Below are 18,616 nucleotides of genomic sequence, written 5' to 3' on the forward strand. Positions count from 1 at the left end.
CTGAGACTATAACAGGAATGCCCAGGACCTAGGACAGCAGAGGGTGGGAAAGCATCTCATTCAAATGGCTGGAGGAGAGGGGTGTGCATGAAAGGCTTTCCTGAGAAGGTGATATCTGATCTGAGTCTTGAAGGGTGAGTAGGAGTCTACCAGACATGTGATCTGGGGAAAGAGCATTCCAGACAGATCAGGTTAGGAGTGTCATTTTTGTTTTCTCCTGCAGATGAGAAGGGAAACTGTTGTCTATGAGTCTTAGTATTAAGTATGCCTGAGGCAAGACAAGGACTTTGGCTCACCAACTATTGGCATCCTTTGTGACTCAGAGAAGGAGGAAAGCATTCGGGCCCTTCAGTCTAATAATGAGAGTGGCATGAATTCAGTGTCTGTAAGGGGCAGATAAGCTGTAGGCTGTATTCTTCCATGCAAGGGACAGTTAGGACAGTTCATTGGAAGCTAGCATCGACTAAAGAGCAGTCTTTTTGTGCTTAGAGGAGCTCAAGTTCAGAAAAGAGTTACCTGTTGAACTTTCTGGATTTGGTACGACGTACCAGAGGGTAGATACACCACACAATTGAGCATGTTATCCCTTTATTAACCAGTGAGATCAGAAAATGAGTTTTCTGGTTAAGAGAGAATCCATCATGTAAACCTAACAGATGGATTACTGAATTTCAGAGAATAAGATTGTAACAGAACATTCTTAGTCTGCTAATTTGAATGAATTCTAGTTCATGTTTGATTCAGAAGGCATTGATTTCGTAATGTGGGAGGATTCTTAGGACCCACATGCTCTATCTGAAAAGGACGGTGCATGTATTCCATTCAAAGCATGTTGTAGATTCAGAGAGACATGCACTCTATCCCTGCCTGCCCTCAACGGGCCTACGGTCAGGTAGGGGAAGTCGAGGCGCAGGTAATTGGAACACTTGGCGGGTGGTGGTGAGCGCCATTAGGGACAGCGTGCCGCAAGTTCACAGGTGTGTGGGGGGGGTGGCTTTCTGTTGGTGGCCCTGTCTACAGTCCAGTAAGTAGTCCCAGTGGTTGTACTGTAGGTGTGTGGGAGGACCAGTTGATGGCAACTGCTGGCCGATGGAGTCCAGGCTAGATCTATCAAGACGATAATTTGGGTTTTTTGTTTGGTTTTGTTTTTAAAGTTTATTTATTTTGAGAGAGAGGGCGCATGCGCCAGCTGGGCCGTGGGGGAAGAGGGACGGAGAGAATCCCAAGCAGGCTCCTTGCTGTCAGCGCAGAGCCAGACGCTGGGCTCCATCTCAGGATCCGTGAGATCATGACCTGAGCTGAGATCAAGAATTGGATGCTTAACTGCCTCACCAACTGAGCCACCCAGGAGCCCCTCAAGATGATGATTTGTATCTTGCCCCACAGAGTGTTGCTTTCTCTGTGGGAGGGGCCGACTGTCCTCCAAATTGTCCTCACCGAAATGAGATGATCGCTGATACTGGAAATGAGTAGTCTGCAACCAGACTGGAGTGCTCTTGCCGGTGTTGGAACATGTCACGGACAAGAGGCTCCTGGCCCAAGGGGCTGTTTGTATTCTGGAAACTGGGAGCTGGTACCAGAGGCCCTTAATTGGTCTGATGCTGAATGTAACAGGGCAACCAAAATGTCAAAGCCCAGTTACTCCCTGGGCATAATACGAGATCTTAGGGTCTCATAAGGACAACACTGAAAACCCAACGGTATACACCAGCCTAAAGCTGCAGGCTGGGAGCCATGACTCGGGAGAGGGAGGAGGGAATTTGCCAACTTCTAGTTTAACCCCCAAACTGCTGAATATTAACCAACATTACGTCACACCTTTGTTGTTTCATCATGACAGCCACCATGAGGTGGGAGGCTCCTTTCTGTTGCGAGGCAACTGAAACTTGAGGTTTTTATCTATTTAGTATCACACAGCTAGCTAATGTGTGGCCATGGTGGCACTGGCGGCCAGGTCTGAGAGAACAGTGTTGTCTCCCTCTTGCGTACTGCTCTGTATGGTACCTGTACCAAAATCTGCCAGACCTTCTCGCTGTGTGCCCTGTGCTCTGCAAAAGACTAAGTATTGAGTCCTGGTCACCATCAGTCTCTCGTGTGTGCTTTAGCCTCTCTCTACCAGGTTCAGGGCAAATTAAGCAAGACCCTGCTTGGAAAGGAACTGTCTGTATATACTGCAGGAGACACCAAGGTGACGCTTGTTGTTTGTACTACCAGAGGCTGAAGCCAAAATCCTTATTGGCACTGATGTGTAAAAATCTTGTGACAGCTCCATAGAGCACTTCAGTTCCCCCACTGTCACTAAAGGTAAGAAAGGGTGATTCTCCTCTTGGCCCTTTCAGATGGATTTTTAAACCCCCAACCATCTCTGTTGCAAGAAGCTGCATTTGGAGAGCAGTGTGGCTTGTTTTTCATCACACTCCTGTTATCAAAGCAAAGAGAAACCAGCGGACTGGACAGTAACTTAGTGGAAAAGAAGAATGGATCTGCTGATTTTGAAACTTTTATCCGGGGTGGAGCCAAAGAAAACATTCACTTCCTCCAGTGATATCCCACGAGTTGGATCCACCCCCTCCCGCCCCTTTTCCTTGAAGAGGTAAATTTTAGTCCAGGAGAACAATAATTTGGGGCTGCTTAAAAAAACTGCTAGAAAATTCCTTTTTCTGCCCCAGTTCCCTAGCAGCCAGGTACCAAGTTTCTTAACTCTCCCTCCCTGGCCCTTCCTGACTCTGTTTGTTGCTAATTTATAGCAGCAGTGCTTTGAAACAGCTCTTCACGTTGACTTGCTTTAGCCATTTCTGTGTTCCTTTGTAGCCATCGCTTCTCTGGGCAGGGGCTCAACTGGACTTGAATCCTGGACCTCGTAAGGGGCATCGGATGCTGGTTGCTGGAAATGGTGATTCAGTCCTAGGAGGCTACTTGCTTGACCTATCTTGCTCTTTTAACTGAGAGAGGAAGGGGTAGGGGAAAGCTGTATGCATTTCAGGAGAAAGAGACATGCTTCGAGAATGGCTGGAGTATAACGTGGTGACTTCTTTTCCTAAAAGTGGCTTCGGGTTTGCTGAGACTATGTTGTACATAAGGCATTGGTTCCCTTGGATCAAGGAGGCCAGAAAATTTTTATTGTTTGGTTCTCTTGCTTACCATACATATTCTCAAGTTCTTCCACTGAACCGTGACACGTGGTTTCGTTCTTGGTTGCAGATACTGCCCATCTGATCATGTGGCTTTCATCAAGGGCTTGGAAATTCCTGGTTGTGTACCAGGCAGTGGCGTGAATACCTGTGAACTCCCACTCCTCCGGGTGTGGCTCTGGCATGTGGTGGGGAGGCCCAGGATAGGCCAGGGCAGGCTGCCAACAAAAATAGAAAGTGTTATCATTTCCCTGTCTCCAGGTGAGGTTCTGGATTTATGGGCCAAGCTCAGATTGTGCTGGGTTACTGTAAACCTGTCATAGCCAGAGAGCCAATGGGTAGGTCTCTCAGCAGTCATGCAAAAGCACATCACCACAGCCTTGGCCTTACCCCTGGAGAATCCCTTCATGCCACTGCTTGTACCGTTGTAGCTAAGAGGCACAGGGAGCACGGGGGAGGACTAGCCCCTGGGGTTCCTTGACTCTTAGCAGGATCAGCACTTTCTGAAGATTTTTGCATGTCTGATCCTTTGCTAAGGCAGGTGCACTTGTGAGATTGACATCACTCTTGCTCCTGGGGAATTTACAGGGTGGTTGGGGAGCCCATGAGGCAATCAGGCAAGAAGACCGGATAGAACATGATTCTGCCCTAAATGGTATGGTGCAGTTTGGCTGGAACAGTGGTTCTAAACTAGGGGCAATTTTCCACCTCTACCTAGGGGACATTTGGCAGTGTCTGGGTGTTGTTAGTTGTCACAACTGGGAGGTAGGGTGTTGCTATCAGCTTCTAGTGAATAGAGGCCAGGGTTGCTGTTAAACATCCTACAATGCGTGGGATGGTCTCTGCACAAAGAATTATCTGGCCCCAAGTGCCAGTACTGCCAAGGCAGAGAAACTCTGGGCTAGACATTACTGATGCGTAGTGCCTCCACTTTGCTTAGGGAGCAGTCACAGAAGTCACAGGCCTTAGAGAAAATGGACTGAAATGTTTTAATACAGGGAAAATATGTGTACTTCTCACTGCATTGCAAGCAATCTGTGTTAACTACCTGCCCAGAGATTAAGAATCTTGACATCTTGGTTGCCCCTAATCAGCAGGTGCTATGTCTTGTGAAGGACAGAAATAGAGTTAATTTTTTATGGTGAATAGCTAAGATCAAGCCCTTCTGGCACTGGCATTTTATCTCTTACTCTGAATAATCTGGATAACCACTTTCAGAAGGATGGGATCTCAGTAGTGCCCAAATAATAACTTTATACAGTTTAAAGAATAATTAGGCTACCGTTATTTCAATAACAGGCCATATGTCAAACCAGGTGCCTGTTGCTGTGGCTTAGGCTTATTGTAATCTATCTATGATAATGCAGTAAATTCCCCCTTTTCTAAGTCATCTGGCGTCTCCTTTAATCTTTAAGTGTAAGGTCTTAGAGTTCAGCAAGTTCTTTAAAGTTATTCAGAGCCCTTTGGAGACATAGCCTCTGAATCCTAAAGATTGTTTTTTTTTTTTTAATCTTGTATCTGCTTCCAGAGAGACCATTTTTAATGTGACACTTTGTCCCAGGTAGAAGTCAGCAGTTTCCTTAAACAATGTCAAATGTTTTTTATTGCCAGTAAATCTCTGGAACTGGTCTCGAGACAGCAGACAAGACAGTCGCGTTATTATTTCTTTTGCTCCCAACAAAAGCCACTTTTGGGATGGAACTGCTGAGGAAAAAATGGGATTAAATTTAGAATTTTGCTTAAAGTAAGGAATACCTCTGAGATACCACATGTGCTTCTCTGTCAAATGAAACTGTGATGAGTCTCTTTTTTTTTTTTTTTTTAAATTTTTTTTTTTTTTCAACGTTTATTTATTTGTGGGACAGAGAGAGACAGAGCATGAACGGGGGAGGGGCAGAGAGAGAGGGAGACACAGAATCGGAAACAGGCTCCAGGCTCTGAGCCATCAGCCCAGAGCCCGATGCAGGGCTCGAACTCACGGACCGCAAGATCGTGACCTGGCTGAAGTCGGACGCTTAACCGACTGCGCCACCCAGGCGCCCCGATGAGTCTCTTTTAAAGCACACCAGTGATAAGTCAACTCGTACTTTCAATATTTCAGATACCTTTGAAAATGATACCTCTTTCTGGGCAAAGAAGTGAGTATTTTATTTGATCAAGAGCCATTTTTGGGGCGCCTGGGTGGCTCAGTCGGTTAAACATCCAACTTCGGCTCAGGTCATTACCTCGCAGCTCGCTAGTTCGAGCCCCACGTCAGGCTCTGGGCTGACAGCTCAGAGCCTGGAGCCTGCTTTGGATTCTGTGTCTCCCTCTCTTACTACTCCTACCCCCCCACTCTCTCTCTCTCTCACTCTCTCTTTCAAAAATAAATAAACATCAAAAAATTAAAAAAAAAAAAAAGCCATTTTCAAGATTTAGCAAAGACTTTGATGAGCTGGAAGTTAGTCATAGAAAGAACACTGACCCAAAAGTAAGAAGACCAGGGTTTCCACAGCCCCGATTCTGTCATCTGTAGTCTTATTAGGCTAAGTGGCCATTCCTTATCTCTGAGATAGGGTCGTAGCACTTCTGACCTCTTGCAGGGTGCTGGATGTTAATTTCAAATGAGAGGCTGGCTGTTAAAGAAGCTTGAAAACCTTGAAAGTCCTATATAAATGTGTATTTTGTATATATTAATTTTATATGTGTGTCCTGTGTATATACCATCCTTGCTCCAAATTAGGACCTGGAGGCTTTGCCACCTTATAAATCATTAAAAAAAGAATGAATCCTGCTGATTAGGTTGTACTTAATTAAGGTACACAATAAACCTGAATATTTCAGTAAGATTTTCAGCAGTAAGAACTGAAATAATCAACTTTTAATAAAAAAAAAAATTTTTTAATGATTATTTTTGAGAGAGACAGTGCACGAGCAGGGGAGGGGCAAAGAGAGAGGGAGACACAGAATCTGAAGCAGGCTCCAAGCTCCAAGCTGTCAGCACAGAGCCTGATGCAGGGCTTGAACTCACAAACTGCGAGATCATAACCTGAGCCGAAGTCAGAGGCTTAACTGACTGAGCCACCCAGGTGCCCCTCAACTTTTTTTTTTTTTTTTTTTTTAAACCTAGCAGTTTGGTTATTACAAAGTTCCTCAAAGGCAAAGTCCATATCTTATCTGTCATTTTTGTGCCTGTCAGCATCTAGCATGAAAGTTTGGGATAACCCCTAAGCATTAAAATTCTTTCCACTAAAATTTGGGCTTTAGATCCAGAAAACTTGTTCTAGCTGTGTGACTTTTCTCGGTTCCTATATGTAAAACATAGCATAGGTAACAGTGCCCTGCTGAATACTTGATAAACAACACAGTCACTGGGAAGAATTTGGTTGAGTGTCCAACCTGTTGAGTGTCAGGAAGTTTTCCTGATTGTCCAGAGACACTTCCCTCATACAGTGAAGAGGGGTCCTCCCCTTTGTCTAGGTCCCTGTTTTACATGTTGTGCATAAGGTGTTGCTTGAGCCTCAGTGTGGAAAATTAATATGTCTGCTGTTTATGTTTGAGTCTCTGCGGCATGCCTTAACCTCAAGGTGAGGAGATGAACATCTATTACTGAACTTGAGAGCAGGAGAAGCTAATCAGATGCCCACACGGGCCAGGCAGTGACAGCTTGAGTTAAGCAGATGGGCTTCGTGGACAGCAGGGATTGTGGGGGAGGCTGAGGTGGAGCCAGAGCCCATGTACATCTGTGAGCCAACCTAATATGCTGCTAAGGGATTGTGGGCCCGGAATTTGCAAGAGAAGCTGGAAATCTGATTTCTGTATGACTCCTTTTCATTTGAAAATGTTGACAATTAGGGACTTGCCTATGGTTCCTGCCATAGCTTGCTTGTCTCAGATTGCAGTTCTCTTCTATTCTTGAGTAACCCTGTTTTTGCTGGTAAAAAAAAAAAAAAAAAAAAAAAGTCTGTTAATTCCATTTTTTAAAAAGTTGAAAAACAAAGTTACCATGTGGGCCTAGAACTCCTTAGTGGGCCCATTGTGGTCTGAGGGCCACCACTGGCAATCCTTGCTTTCAAGCAGGAGGCAGCCACACAGTATGGGAAGGAAAGAATCTGCCCTCATGGGATCAACTGTGGACACATACATGATAGGTGGATGCATTGTCCTCCTGCCTGAGTGCCACCTGCTCCGTTGAGTGCTACCTGCCCCTCGCCCCTTAGCTCTGCATCAGCCCTTGCTGAAGATGCCACACTTCTCAGTGCATTTGTTCTGTGGTAGAAGAGGCCAGTGATGGGGGATTGCTGGGGATACCTCAAGGCAAGACTGCCTTTCCTTCTAAGTATCCAGGGGTGAAAGAATTGCACAGTAACCCAATGTCCTGAGCTGATGCAGCCAGCAGACCCCCATGGGCTTGCATGTGCTAGGACATCGGCAAGTAGCCTTTAATAAAACCATGGAATATGTTGCAACTTCCGATCTGTGCTCTGGGATTTTCCTACCAGGGTCAAGTGGCTTTTTCTGAGTTTGTTATTCAGGTTCCTAATAGCAACACAGGAAATGGATTTTAATTTCTTTGTTGGCTGCTCTGTTTGGGGGCTATTTAATGAGGATCCACTTTGCAATGCAGCAGGACTGGTGTGGATACGAGTGTACCTGTTACTCTTGTAAAAAAATTTATGATCTATTATATATATATATATATATATATATATATAATATATTTTATAAATAAATATATAATAAATTTATATATATATAAATATATAAATAAATATATATATATTTTATATAAATATAATATATATATTATATTATATATAATATATAATATATATATTATATATATAATATATAATATATATTATATTTATATATATTTATAAATTTATATATATAAATAAATATATAAATAAATATATATATATTTTATATAAATATTATATATATATTATGGAGTGAGGCAAAAAGCATATGAATAATTTTATATGTCTTGATTCTATATGTTGATTCATATACATTTATATGTCTTGGCTACCCTTGGGGGTAACTTTTGGGATGTGTTTGGGATTGTAGGAAAAGAATATTAGACCATTCCACTTTTAGAGGGCAAGAACCATGTATGTTGTACTTTTTTATAAATCTAGAGCAATGGTTCTCAAACTTGAATATATATGAGGTGAGCCCTTAGAAGTTCTTAATCTATGTTCTGAAATACCCCAGGCAATTTTTGTGCCTGCTGACCACACTTTAGGAAATACGTCTCTGTTTTGTTGCGTGTTTTTATCTAAGTGTCTTCATTGCTACTTTGAGACAAATTCATTATTTGTGAGATGCCATGATTTGTTCTGATTCACTGTGTTGTCTTTCCTCAGATCCTTGGTGGTCCCCAGACAGAATTGTTCCAGGAGGCCCTCACAGGTTAAAGTAAATGGATCCTTGTCCCTGCGACAGCAAGGGTTCCCCAGCACTGCCCTTCAACAGTATACACTTCATCCGCATCTTGAAGCAGCAGCTGCCCACATTGGGCAGCTAGGCTTTTCTTAAGTGTTACGAGCTCCAGTCTTTGGCTTTACCCTTTATGGTACTTTGTAGCTAGAGGGTGGGGAGACTGGGTGCTCTCAAGCCTAGGGAACTGAAGGCTAGAGGCCTTAGGGGTCAAGCATACTATCAAATGTGAGGAATGAGGCTGAATCTTACCAGATTAGATTTATTGGCTTGTTTAGGGGAACCTGCCCGGGCTATTTGTCCTTTTGGAAAATTACTGAACTCAACCAAATAGCCTAAAAATTCATTCCTAATACCTTAGTGCATACAAAGCAGAGCCTTGGTTCTTGGCAATGGCTTACCCTTTTATCAGAAAGGATGAGACTGAGTTCTTTTAGGTAGTAAAGCTCAAAGGAGTAATTGTCATGTATAGTTTATATTGTGAAGGATACAAAAGTAGTACGTGACAAGGGAGCCTGGGTAGCTCAGTCGGTTAAGAGTCCAACTTCAGCTCAGGTCATGTTCTCACGGTTCATGAGTTCGAGCCCCACGTCGGGCTCTGTGGTGACAGCTGAGCCTGGGGCCTTCTTCAGATTCTGTGTCTCCTTCTCTCTCTGCCCCTCCATGTCTCATTCTCTCTCTCTCTCTTTCTCTCAAAAAAACCTCAAAACATTAAAAAGTAGTCCGTGACAATCCCCGCCATCAAAAGGAGGTTAGACTAATATGTGGGAAACAGTGGGTCAGGACTCCTACTGGATCATTCCTCTGCCTGAGCTTCCTTTCCTTCGTCCCCAACTCTTCTACAGCCTTCTTACATCCAATTCAAAATGTGTGCTCTTGGACAATTCTATTTCCCTCAGCTTTTCAAGCAGCCTTAAAACCATTGGTATTAGAGAAAAACTGATATTAACTTTCTTACTGTAAAAATAAAGGTGTAAATCCACAAAACTTTGTGGATAGAGTGCTTTTTACGATCACCTACAAATCTTTTTTTAAGGACCTGGGCCTAAAAGTGCTGCATTTTCAGCATTTGAAAGTTCTATCTAAGGTAGAATAAAAATAACTGATTCTGTGTTAAAGTTGTTTGCTGTCTTTTCTCATTTAGCCATTTCAAATCTGTCTTATTTATGAAGACTTTGTTGTCCTTAGGTTACAGAGCATTACCAAAATCAGGTAGAACTTCAGTCTAGTAGATGTATAGTGCTAGAATTTGGTCTGTTCTCTGGAAAGCTATTTCTGGTTCAGGACTGGAAGGAAAGTTGATTTTGTTACTAACTATGTAGTAGCAGCCACAAGGCAGGGAGACCAAAAAAGGGGGAAGGGGGCCCCCAGTTGAAAAGTAATTGTAAGAGTTGCAAAAATAGGGGCGCCTGGCTGGCACAGTTGGTGGAGTGCCTGACTTTAGCTCAGGTCACGATCTCACGGTTTTTGGGTTCAAGTCCGAGTCAGTCTCTGTCCTTATAGCTCAGAACCTGGAGCCTGTTTCTGATCCTGTGTTTCCCTTTCTCTCTGCCTCTCAAAAATAAATAAATGTTGGGGCGCCTGGGTGGCGCAGTCGGTTGAGCGTCCGACTTCAGCCAGGTCACGATCTCGCGGTCCGTGAGTTCGAGCCCCGCGTCAGGCTCTGGGCTGATGGCTCAGAGCCTGGAGCCTGTTTCCAATTCTGTATCTTCCTCTCTCTCTGCCCCTCCCCCGTTCATGCTCTGTCTCTCTCTGTCCCAAAAATAAATAAATGTTGAAAAAAAAAAAAAATTAAAAAAAAAAAAAAATAAATAAATGTTTAAAATTTTTTTTTAAAAAAACTGTTGCAAAAATAGGGGTGCCTGTGTGGTGCAGTTGGTTAAGCATCTGAGTCTTGGTCTCTGCTCAGGTCATGATCTCACAGTTTGTCAGTTCGAGCCCTGCATTGGGCTCTGCGTTGATGGCTCTGAGCCTGCTTGGGATTCTGTCTCTCCTTCTCTCTGCTTCTCCCCTGCTTGTGCGTGTGCATGCTCTCTCTCAAAATAAATAAACTTAAAAGAGTTGAAAAATATTTTGATATTGTTCAAATATCCTGCAACATTATAGCCAACAACGAATTTACCAGCTATGGTATTTTGGCTGTTATTTTAACTGTTGTGCATGTCATATGAGGCATGGCCTCTTCCTGCATTCTCAGCTCTTCTTTTCACTCTATTCTGCCTGAGATTCACTGTACTCAGCCACACTAGCCTTCTTCCTTTTCCTTGAGTGCACCAAACTCATTCCTCCATTGGTGTCTTTGCCTGTACTTGGCATTGCCTTTGCCTGGAACACTGTTCCCACAGGTCTCCTTACTCTGGACTCCTTCTCATCATTCAAAGCTCATTCAACTCCTGTGTTACCTGACTGCCCCATCAAAAACCTTTTGTCCTAGGGGTGCCTGGGTGGCTCAGTTGGTTAAGCATCCAACTCTTGATTTCAGCTCAGGTCATGATCTCGTGGTTTCATGAGATCGAGCCCCATGTCAGTCTCTGTGCTAACAGAGAGGAGCCTGCTTGGGATTCTCTCTCTCTCTCTCTCTTCCTCTCTCTGTGCCCCCTCCCACTCATGCTTTCTCTGTCTCTCTCAAAATAAATAAATAAAACTTTGAAAAAACATCAGCAACATTAAAAACCCTTTTGTCCTATTCTGTTTTATATTCTCCTGGAGATTATTACTCTTTTAAATTGTAATTTCACTTGTTAATTTTCATTCTTCTCTGCTTGAACATATTTAGGATTTTTTTGTCTTTGTTGCTCTATAGTTTCAAACAGTATGCCCAGGTATGAGTGTATTATTGTCTGAAAATTCCATTATCTTTTTTTTAAATTTTGTTTTTAACTTTAAATCCAAGTTAGATAACATATAGTATAATAGTGATTTCAGGAATAGAATTTATTGATACATTTATCACTTACATATAACACCCAGTGCTCATCCCAGCAAGTGTCCTCTTTAATTGCCTTTTGCCCATTTAGCCCAACCCCCCACCCAAAACCCCTCCAGCAACCCTCAGTTTGTTCTCTGTATTTAAGAGTCTCTTATGGTTTGTCTTCCTCTCTGTTTTTATATTATTTTTGCTTCCATTCCCTTATGTTCATTTGTTTTGTGTCTTAAATTCCACATATGAGTGAAATCATGATATTTGTTTTTCTCTGATTTATTTCACTTAGCATCATATATTCTGGTTCTATCCACATTGTTACAAATGGCAAGATTTCATTCTTTTTGATAGCTGAGTAATACTCCATTGTGTATATATATCACATCTTCTTTATCCATTCATCAGTCGATGGACATTTGGGCACTTTCCATACTTTGACTATTGTCAGTAGTGTTGCTATAAGCATTGGGGTGTATGTGCCCCTTTGAAATAGCACGCCTATATCCTTTGGATAAATACTTAGTAGTGTAATTGCTGGGTCGTAGGGTAGTTCTATTTTTAATTTTTTGAGGAACCTCCATACTGTTTTCCAGAGTGGCTGCACCAGTTTGCATTCCCACCAGCCGTGCAGAAAGGTTCCTCTTTCTCTGCATCCTTGCCAACATCTATTGTTACCTGAGTTGTTAATGTTAGCCATTCTGACAGGTGTGAGGTGCTATCTCATTGTGGTTTTGGTTTGTATTTCCCTGATGATGAGTGATGTTGAGCACTTTTTCATATGTCTGTTAGCCATCTGGATTCTTCTTTGGAAAAGTGTCTATTCATGCCTTTTGCCTATTTCTTCCCTAGATTATTTGTTTTTTGGGTGTTGATTTTGATAAGTTCCTTATAAATTTTGGATACTAACCCCTTATCTGATGTCATTTGCAAATATCTTCTCCCATTTCATTGGTTGCCTTTTAGTTTTGCTGATTGTTGAAAATTAGCTCTGGGAATTTTTCAGTTCTTTCTTTCTTTCAAAAAATTTTTTTCACATTTATTTTATTTTCGAGACAGAGAGAGACAGAGCACAAATGGGGAATGGGCAGAGAGAGAGGGAGACACAGAATCCAAAGCAGGCTCCAGGCTCGGAGTTGTCAGCACAGAGCCTGACATGGGCCTCAAACTCACAGACCGCCAGATCATGACCTGAGCTGAAGTCGGACCCTCAACCAACTGAGCCACCCAGGCACCCCCAGTTCTGTCTTTGAATATCACATCTCCGGAGCACCTGGGTGGCTCGGTTGAGCGTCTGACTCTTGATTTCGGCTCGGGTCATGATCTCATGGTTCGAGGGATTGAGTCCTGTGATGGGCTCTGCACTGGCAGTGCAAAACCTGCTTGGGATTCTCTCTCTCCTTCTCACTCTCTGCCCCTTCCCTTCTCACACGCGCATGTGTGTGTATACTCTGTCTCAAAATAAATGAGTAAACGTTAAAAAAAATATATCACACTTCCTCCATTTTCTTAATTTCCTTCTCACGCTTCTTATTCTCATTTTCGTTTTTCATGGTATCTTTTAATTGGTATAAACCCTTTGCTGGGTAATTTTCTCAGATTTGTGTTCCAGTTAATTGATTCTCTCTTTAACTTGGTCTGATCTCTGTGTAAACTATTTGTGGAGAGAAGACCGGGTCGGGCGCGTTCAGGCTGCTATGGCCAAAGACTGTGCAAACTATTTGTTAAGGTTGTAAATTTCAGTAATGATTTTTCTGTGTTTCCCCCTCCCCCATCCCCCACCCAAATTGGCTTGGTCACTGTCTTTTTTTCTCATGTTTTTCATTGTTTCCTTTTGACTTTAATAATTGGATATATGCTTATATATTATCGCTTCTCTGATCATTCCGTTAAGTTTTTTCAGAGTCTTATTCTACTATTTGGTGGATTTTCCAAGTCTTGTTTGTGATGGCTTCTTTGTGCATAAACTTTTGTATTTTCTGTTGTGAGCTCATCTTCAACAGAGCTTTATTTGTGGGAATCATACTCTGATTAAGGGTAGGTCTCTTCAGAGTTTTGTATTTTTTCTCCCAAATGTTACACAGTTATTGCAAGCCTGACCACTTTTTGTGTGAAAGTTTTGCCATGGGGATTTTCAGACCATGTAGTAGTACAATTTAAATCTAAAATTAGCTTATGGAAAGACCTATGGTTACAGATGATCATTTTTCCTCTTAATTCAGAGCTTTCGTATTGTTACTATGTGCCAACAGGCTAATTTTTTCCTAGTCTGCTCTGTTTTTTTGAGGGTCCTCACTTTAAATGGGGGCTCACTTTCAATTTCCTGTTTTCAGGTGGGCCCAGGGGGAATAAACAGCCCCCTTTTCCAGGGCAACTGAAAAGGCCTGACCTCATTTGCCACTGGACTTTCTAGTTCCCCCCAACATTTTTGGCCCTGGTGGATCTTCCTTGCTTTCTTGCAAGCTCAGCTGTGTAATTAAAAGGATATTGTTATATAGCCAGTACTTCTAGGAGTTTTGGCATTAAAGTTACCTACCCGGCTCTGTCGCCGTGAAAGCAGGATCTCTTCCCCCAGAATCTCTCACTCGGCTGTAGCTGCAGCATCCAGCACAGCACCTGGCACATGGGGAAGGGCTGTCAATACAGACTTGTTATTTGATTTGTGGAATTGGACGTTTCAATTAGAAACTGTTCCTTCTCCCTCTAGGGAAAGCCAGAAGTGGTGCTCCAAATCCATTCATATCCAGCAGCCAAGGTGGTGTTCTGTGTTTTAACACCTGTGAACGATTTCAATTTTCCTGTTTTTTTACTTTTAAATGCTAAAACTTCGGTGCTTTCCTAAGGACACGAAGATGCCGTTGCCAGTTACCAGCAGAGTTTTCCAACCCCATAAATTGGTGAATTAAAACCATCCCTGGGGAACCATTATTGCCCAGTGTCTCTTTATGCTGGCACTTAGAAAGTTCTTATGCTGATTAAATTGACCTTTATAGTGGCTTAGCTGAGAATAGCAACTATAAGAGATGGAAACTGTTGAGGAAAGTGTTGTTAGTCCCACAGTTTCTGCTGCCACAAAAGAGGAGATGATTTTTTGCATATGTGCAAAACATATACTATTCATCCTTTTCCGTTGTAAAAATGTTCTTTGCAGTTCGGTGCTGTTCTTGCTTGCTTCTTCCTGGTGTCTGTGCTTTTTGTTTGCGGTGACCCTTTGTGCCCTGTATCAGAGCCAGTCCCTGTGATATCTGGGCTGAAGACACATACCAATAACAGACGAAGATGCTAATGGTCATCTCCACAGTCATTCCTGAGATGAGAGGCCTCCAACATAAAGGCACATGTTATTCAGTTTCTTTGTGACAAGTTCTACATTTCTAGCATTTTTTGGTCAGGCAGTTTTGTGCAAATGAAAATATTGCTGGGAAGGAGCTGTCTTTAAAATGTAAATCTGATTTTGTCACTTCTGTGCACAGTCTGGTCCCCACTTACCTAACTTCCCTGCCTACTTCTTTAACCATCTCCTTCTAGTTAAAGGGCTTTGCTTGTACTGCCTCTTTTGCCTAGAATGTTCTTCCCATCCCTCTTCCCTTGGTTACTAACTTTCTAACCATCTTGGTGATCTTAGTTCAAGCTTACCTTCCTCACAGAAGCTGTCTGGACCTTCCCTACTAGCTCCTAGCTCTAATCTTTTGTAAGCTCTGACTATATCATGTATTTTTCTCTTTCTGGTTGCAGTTTAATCTGTGTGATTACTTTATCATCTTTCATTAGACTGCAAGCTCCGTGAAGACAGAGATCATGACCATTTTGGCCATTTGCCCATTGTGTTCCCCACCCTAATTCAGTGCTGGTGCAGGGCAGGTACTCAATGTCGAAGGAAGGAATGAAGATCCTTACTGCACGCTGGGATGAAACACTGCTTTTCAGAAAGTCAGTGTGTGATAGTACAACCTTTCAAGCAGGAAAGGGAGGAGCCCTGAGCAGGCTGTCCCTCCTCACTGCCAAGTAGAAGATGAAAGATCTGTACCCAAAGTCAAAGAGCTCTACAAGGGCAGGGTCCTTACCTTTTCCTCCAGAGACAAAATGTTGACTTTGTTTGGTTTGGGTCTTTCAGTGGATTTTTTTAAGCCACTGAAGTATAAGAAGCAACTGGACAAGTATCACCTCAACTAAGGAAACTAAAGGTCAATAGTAAGAGCTCAGGCTCTGGGGTCGGATGAAAGAAGTTTGAACGATTTTCTAGTCGTATGACCTTAAGTGAGTTGTGCAGCCTCTCGTAACCTCAATTGCCTGATACTACCTACTTCATAGGTTGCTTTCAAGTTGAGATGGAGGAATACGTGTAAGGCATTTAGAACAGTGCCTGGCACATAGCAAGTGCTCAGTATACATTAGCTATATTATTCACCCCAGGTTGCGTAGCCGTTGTTTCATTAAGCAAACCATTATGCACCAAGCGCTGTGTTCATACTGGGAATGGAGGAGGGGGGATGAGGAGACAGAGCTCCTGCCTATAGGGCGAGCACAATTCATTCTTTGGTTCACTCCTGGAGAAAGGGGGTGGGAGGGATATTTACTGCCCACTCTTCAAGACTTGGCCTGAGCAACATAATATGTATATAAAGTGCTTGGAGATGCTTAGAAGCAAGGCAAAGAGGAATCATAAAAGGTGATGAGAACTTTTCATATTTGAGCCTTATCCATTGCATTCTCTCTAGTTTCTTTTTCCGTTCTTCCTGTGTCTGGAGCAATCCACATTGCCAGTGAACTTCACTCTTCTGAAATCGTTTTGATTGAATGCAAAGTGCTATTTAGATGGGCTTTCCTGCCCAGCAATAATGGTTCACAGACTAATATTGATACTAAGAGGTCAGAGAAGTTAAGTCACTTACCCAAGGTTACATAGTTAATTAATAAGCGCAGTATAAGAGCTGGGCTTCAGACCCAGATCAACCTCTTAACCACTTCTGCCTCGCAGTGGATCTCGAGCCACCTGGAGGTGTTTGAGAGCTCTCCAGGTAATGCATGATTAGTCTCCTCGTACAGGGAAGGCTGGAAGAGTACCAGGCAGCATCCGTGCACTTCTATTCTTTGCTGTCTCTTTGAATGAGAGGAGACAGATTTTAGCAGCTCTTGGGTTGACTCAAGGCTGCTGTGTGAGGGGATGGGAGGTGGGTAGGCTAATAAAGACTTCGGGTTGAAGGAGACATGAGAGAGCATCTTTGACTTCTCCTAGGGCTACTGAGTAACTTGTCCAGGTCCTGGTCCTCTGTCGTGAGGACCAAACCCAAGAAACCTAGAAACCCAGGGCTTTCCTTTTGCACCAGCAGGGTTCTGGAGGAGCTTACCTTTGGGACTGACATCTCAACTTACCCGCCTGGTCCTCCATTTCTTCCTTGCTAAAGGCTCATGAGCCCACTTCTTTTTAAATTTTTTTTTTCAACGTTTATTTATTTTTGGGACAGAGAGAGACAGAGCATGAACGGGCGAGGGGCAGAGAGAGAGGGAGACACAGAATCGGAAACAGGCTCCAGGCTCTGAGCCATCAGCCCAGAGCCCGACGCGGGGCTCGAACTCACGGACCACGAGATCGTGACCTGGCTGAAGTCGGACGCTTAACCGACTGCGCCACCCAGGTGCCCCGAGCCCACTTCTTGTCTTCCTTAACTGTCCACCTGCTTTCCTTCATCCTATAGCAGAAAGTGACAGTTTCCATCACCAGGGCCACCTCAGGCAGCCTGGGAGCTCTATTGTGGGGCAGGGGAAGGAGAACAGGGATTGAGATTTACTGGGTAAAAAGCGTTTGAGGAACCCTGGATTAGATGCTGCTGCTCCAGTTCTGCTCTCCCTGGAAAAGTGGAGGCAGAGCAGGAAAAAAGATCGAGGTCCTGTTTATACCAGGCTTCCTGTGGGGTGGGTGGGTGGGGAAGCCGAGAGAAAAGCTGACATCAGTAGGTCGTGAAGATTACCACTTGTTTAGATGTCAGACGCGTTCCACTCCATGCCTCACTTAGGAGCAGTTGACTGTCCAGTGTTCAGAGCCTGGACCTCGTCTGGTGAATTTTCCTGAGGCAGAAGTGTCACTGGATTCTTTCATGTGTTGGAGTGTAGGCAGCACGGCCTGTTTTAGAAACTACGCGGACACTTTGAACTGTGTGCGCCTGTGCCAGAAGAATGGCATTTCAGGGCCCGGTAAACTTGGGAGAAACTTTTCGATGTCCTTCTGAAAGCAATGTTTTCCTCTGAAGTCAAGGAGGGTGTGTTCTAGCAAAAGCAGCGAGGGAGCCCAGATCTGCTTTCTCCATGTGCACCAGGCCTCAGAGGAGACTCGTGACCAGACAGCCCCCGTCCAGGTGTTCCATTTTGCTTATGGTGGACGTGGGGAGGCGGGCCTGTTGACAGTGCTGTGAAACCCTCACTGTCAGAACTTACAAATGCCTTTCCCGTGTTTCCTTCTTCCTCCACCCCTTTACACAAGGCTGTGAGGCTCTTAGAGACCAGGAAACGCCTAAGCGTATGTGGTAGAGCCCTGCACCGAGCCTGGGATCTGGTCTTCAGCTGTGCCCTCTCCCGCATCCTCGCCTGTGACACCAGGCACTTGCATGGTCTCCGCCCGGCCTTAGTCCTGTAGACGGTTGCTGGAGTGCCTTGTTTATACCCCTGGCCAAGAAGACAGTGGAGTGTAAAGTGAGGCCCAGAGAGGAGGAACTGACCGTGTGACTTAAGTTTCCACTGGCAGGCGTCCGCCCGGATGTACACTGTGGGCAGGGTCAGCCTGAGTAGCAGCAAATACAATACTGTGGTTTTAGTTTCTTTGCTGAGCAGAGTTTTTTTCCAACCTCGAGTTTCTTGAGGATGAGGACAATGTCTTATTTATCTTTGTATCCCATGTACCCAACACGGTGCTTGGCACAAAGACAGTGTCCAGTAAGTGGACATGTTACTTCTTTAAAATAAAGAAACGTTGAAAGCCAGATAGAGTACATGACTTATGTGCTCCTGTGTCTCCCCATATGTGTTGGGGGTCCACAGTACATTTGGGGCTGAAGTTCAGGTTGGCTGGTCAGGTATCTCATATCTTAGATGTGAAATGTCAAAAAAACATTTTCACCTCCATCCTCTTCCAGAGCTGTGAATAGAA

The 18,616-nt window shown here is 43.7% G+C and overlaps 1 protein-coding gene across 4 annotated transcripts in view; it reads left to right on the forward strand.

Moving 5' to 3' along the window:
• WBP1L (WW domain binding protein 1 like) overlaps positions 1-18,616 on the forward strand; it is a 61,591-nt gene that overhangs the window by 26,036 nt on the left and 16,939 nt on the right. The gene's annotated exons all lie outside the window — the stretch shown is intronic.

The sequence above is a fragment of the Puma concolor genome, chromosome D2 (genome assembly GCF_028749965.1).
Source record: "Puma concolor isolate L17-30 chromosome D2, mPumCon1.1.hap2, whole genome shotgun sequence".
Taxonomy (NCBI): Eukaryota; Metazoa; Chordata; class Mammalia; order Carnivora; family Felidae; genus Puma; species Puma concolor.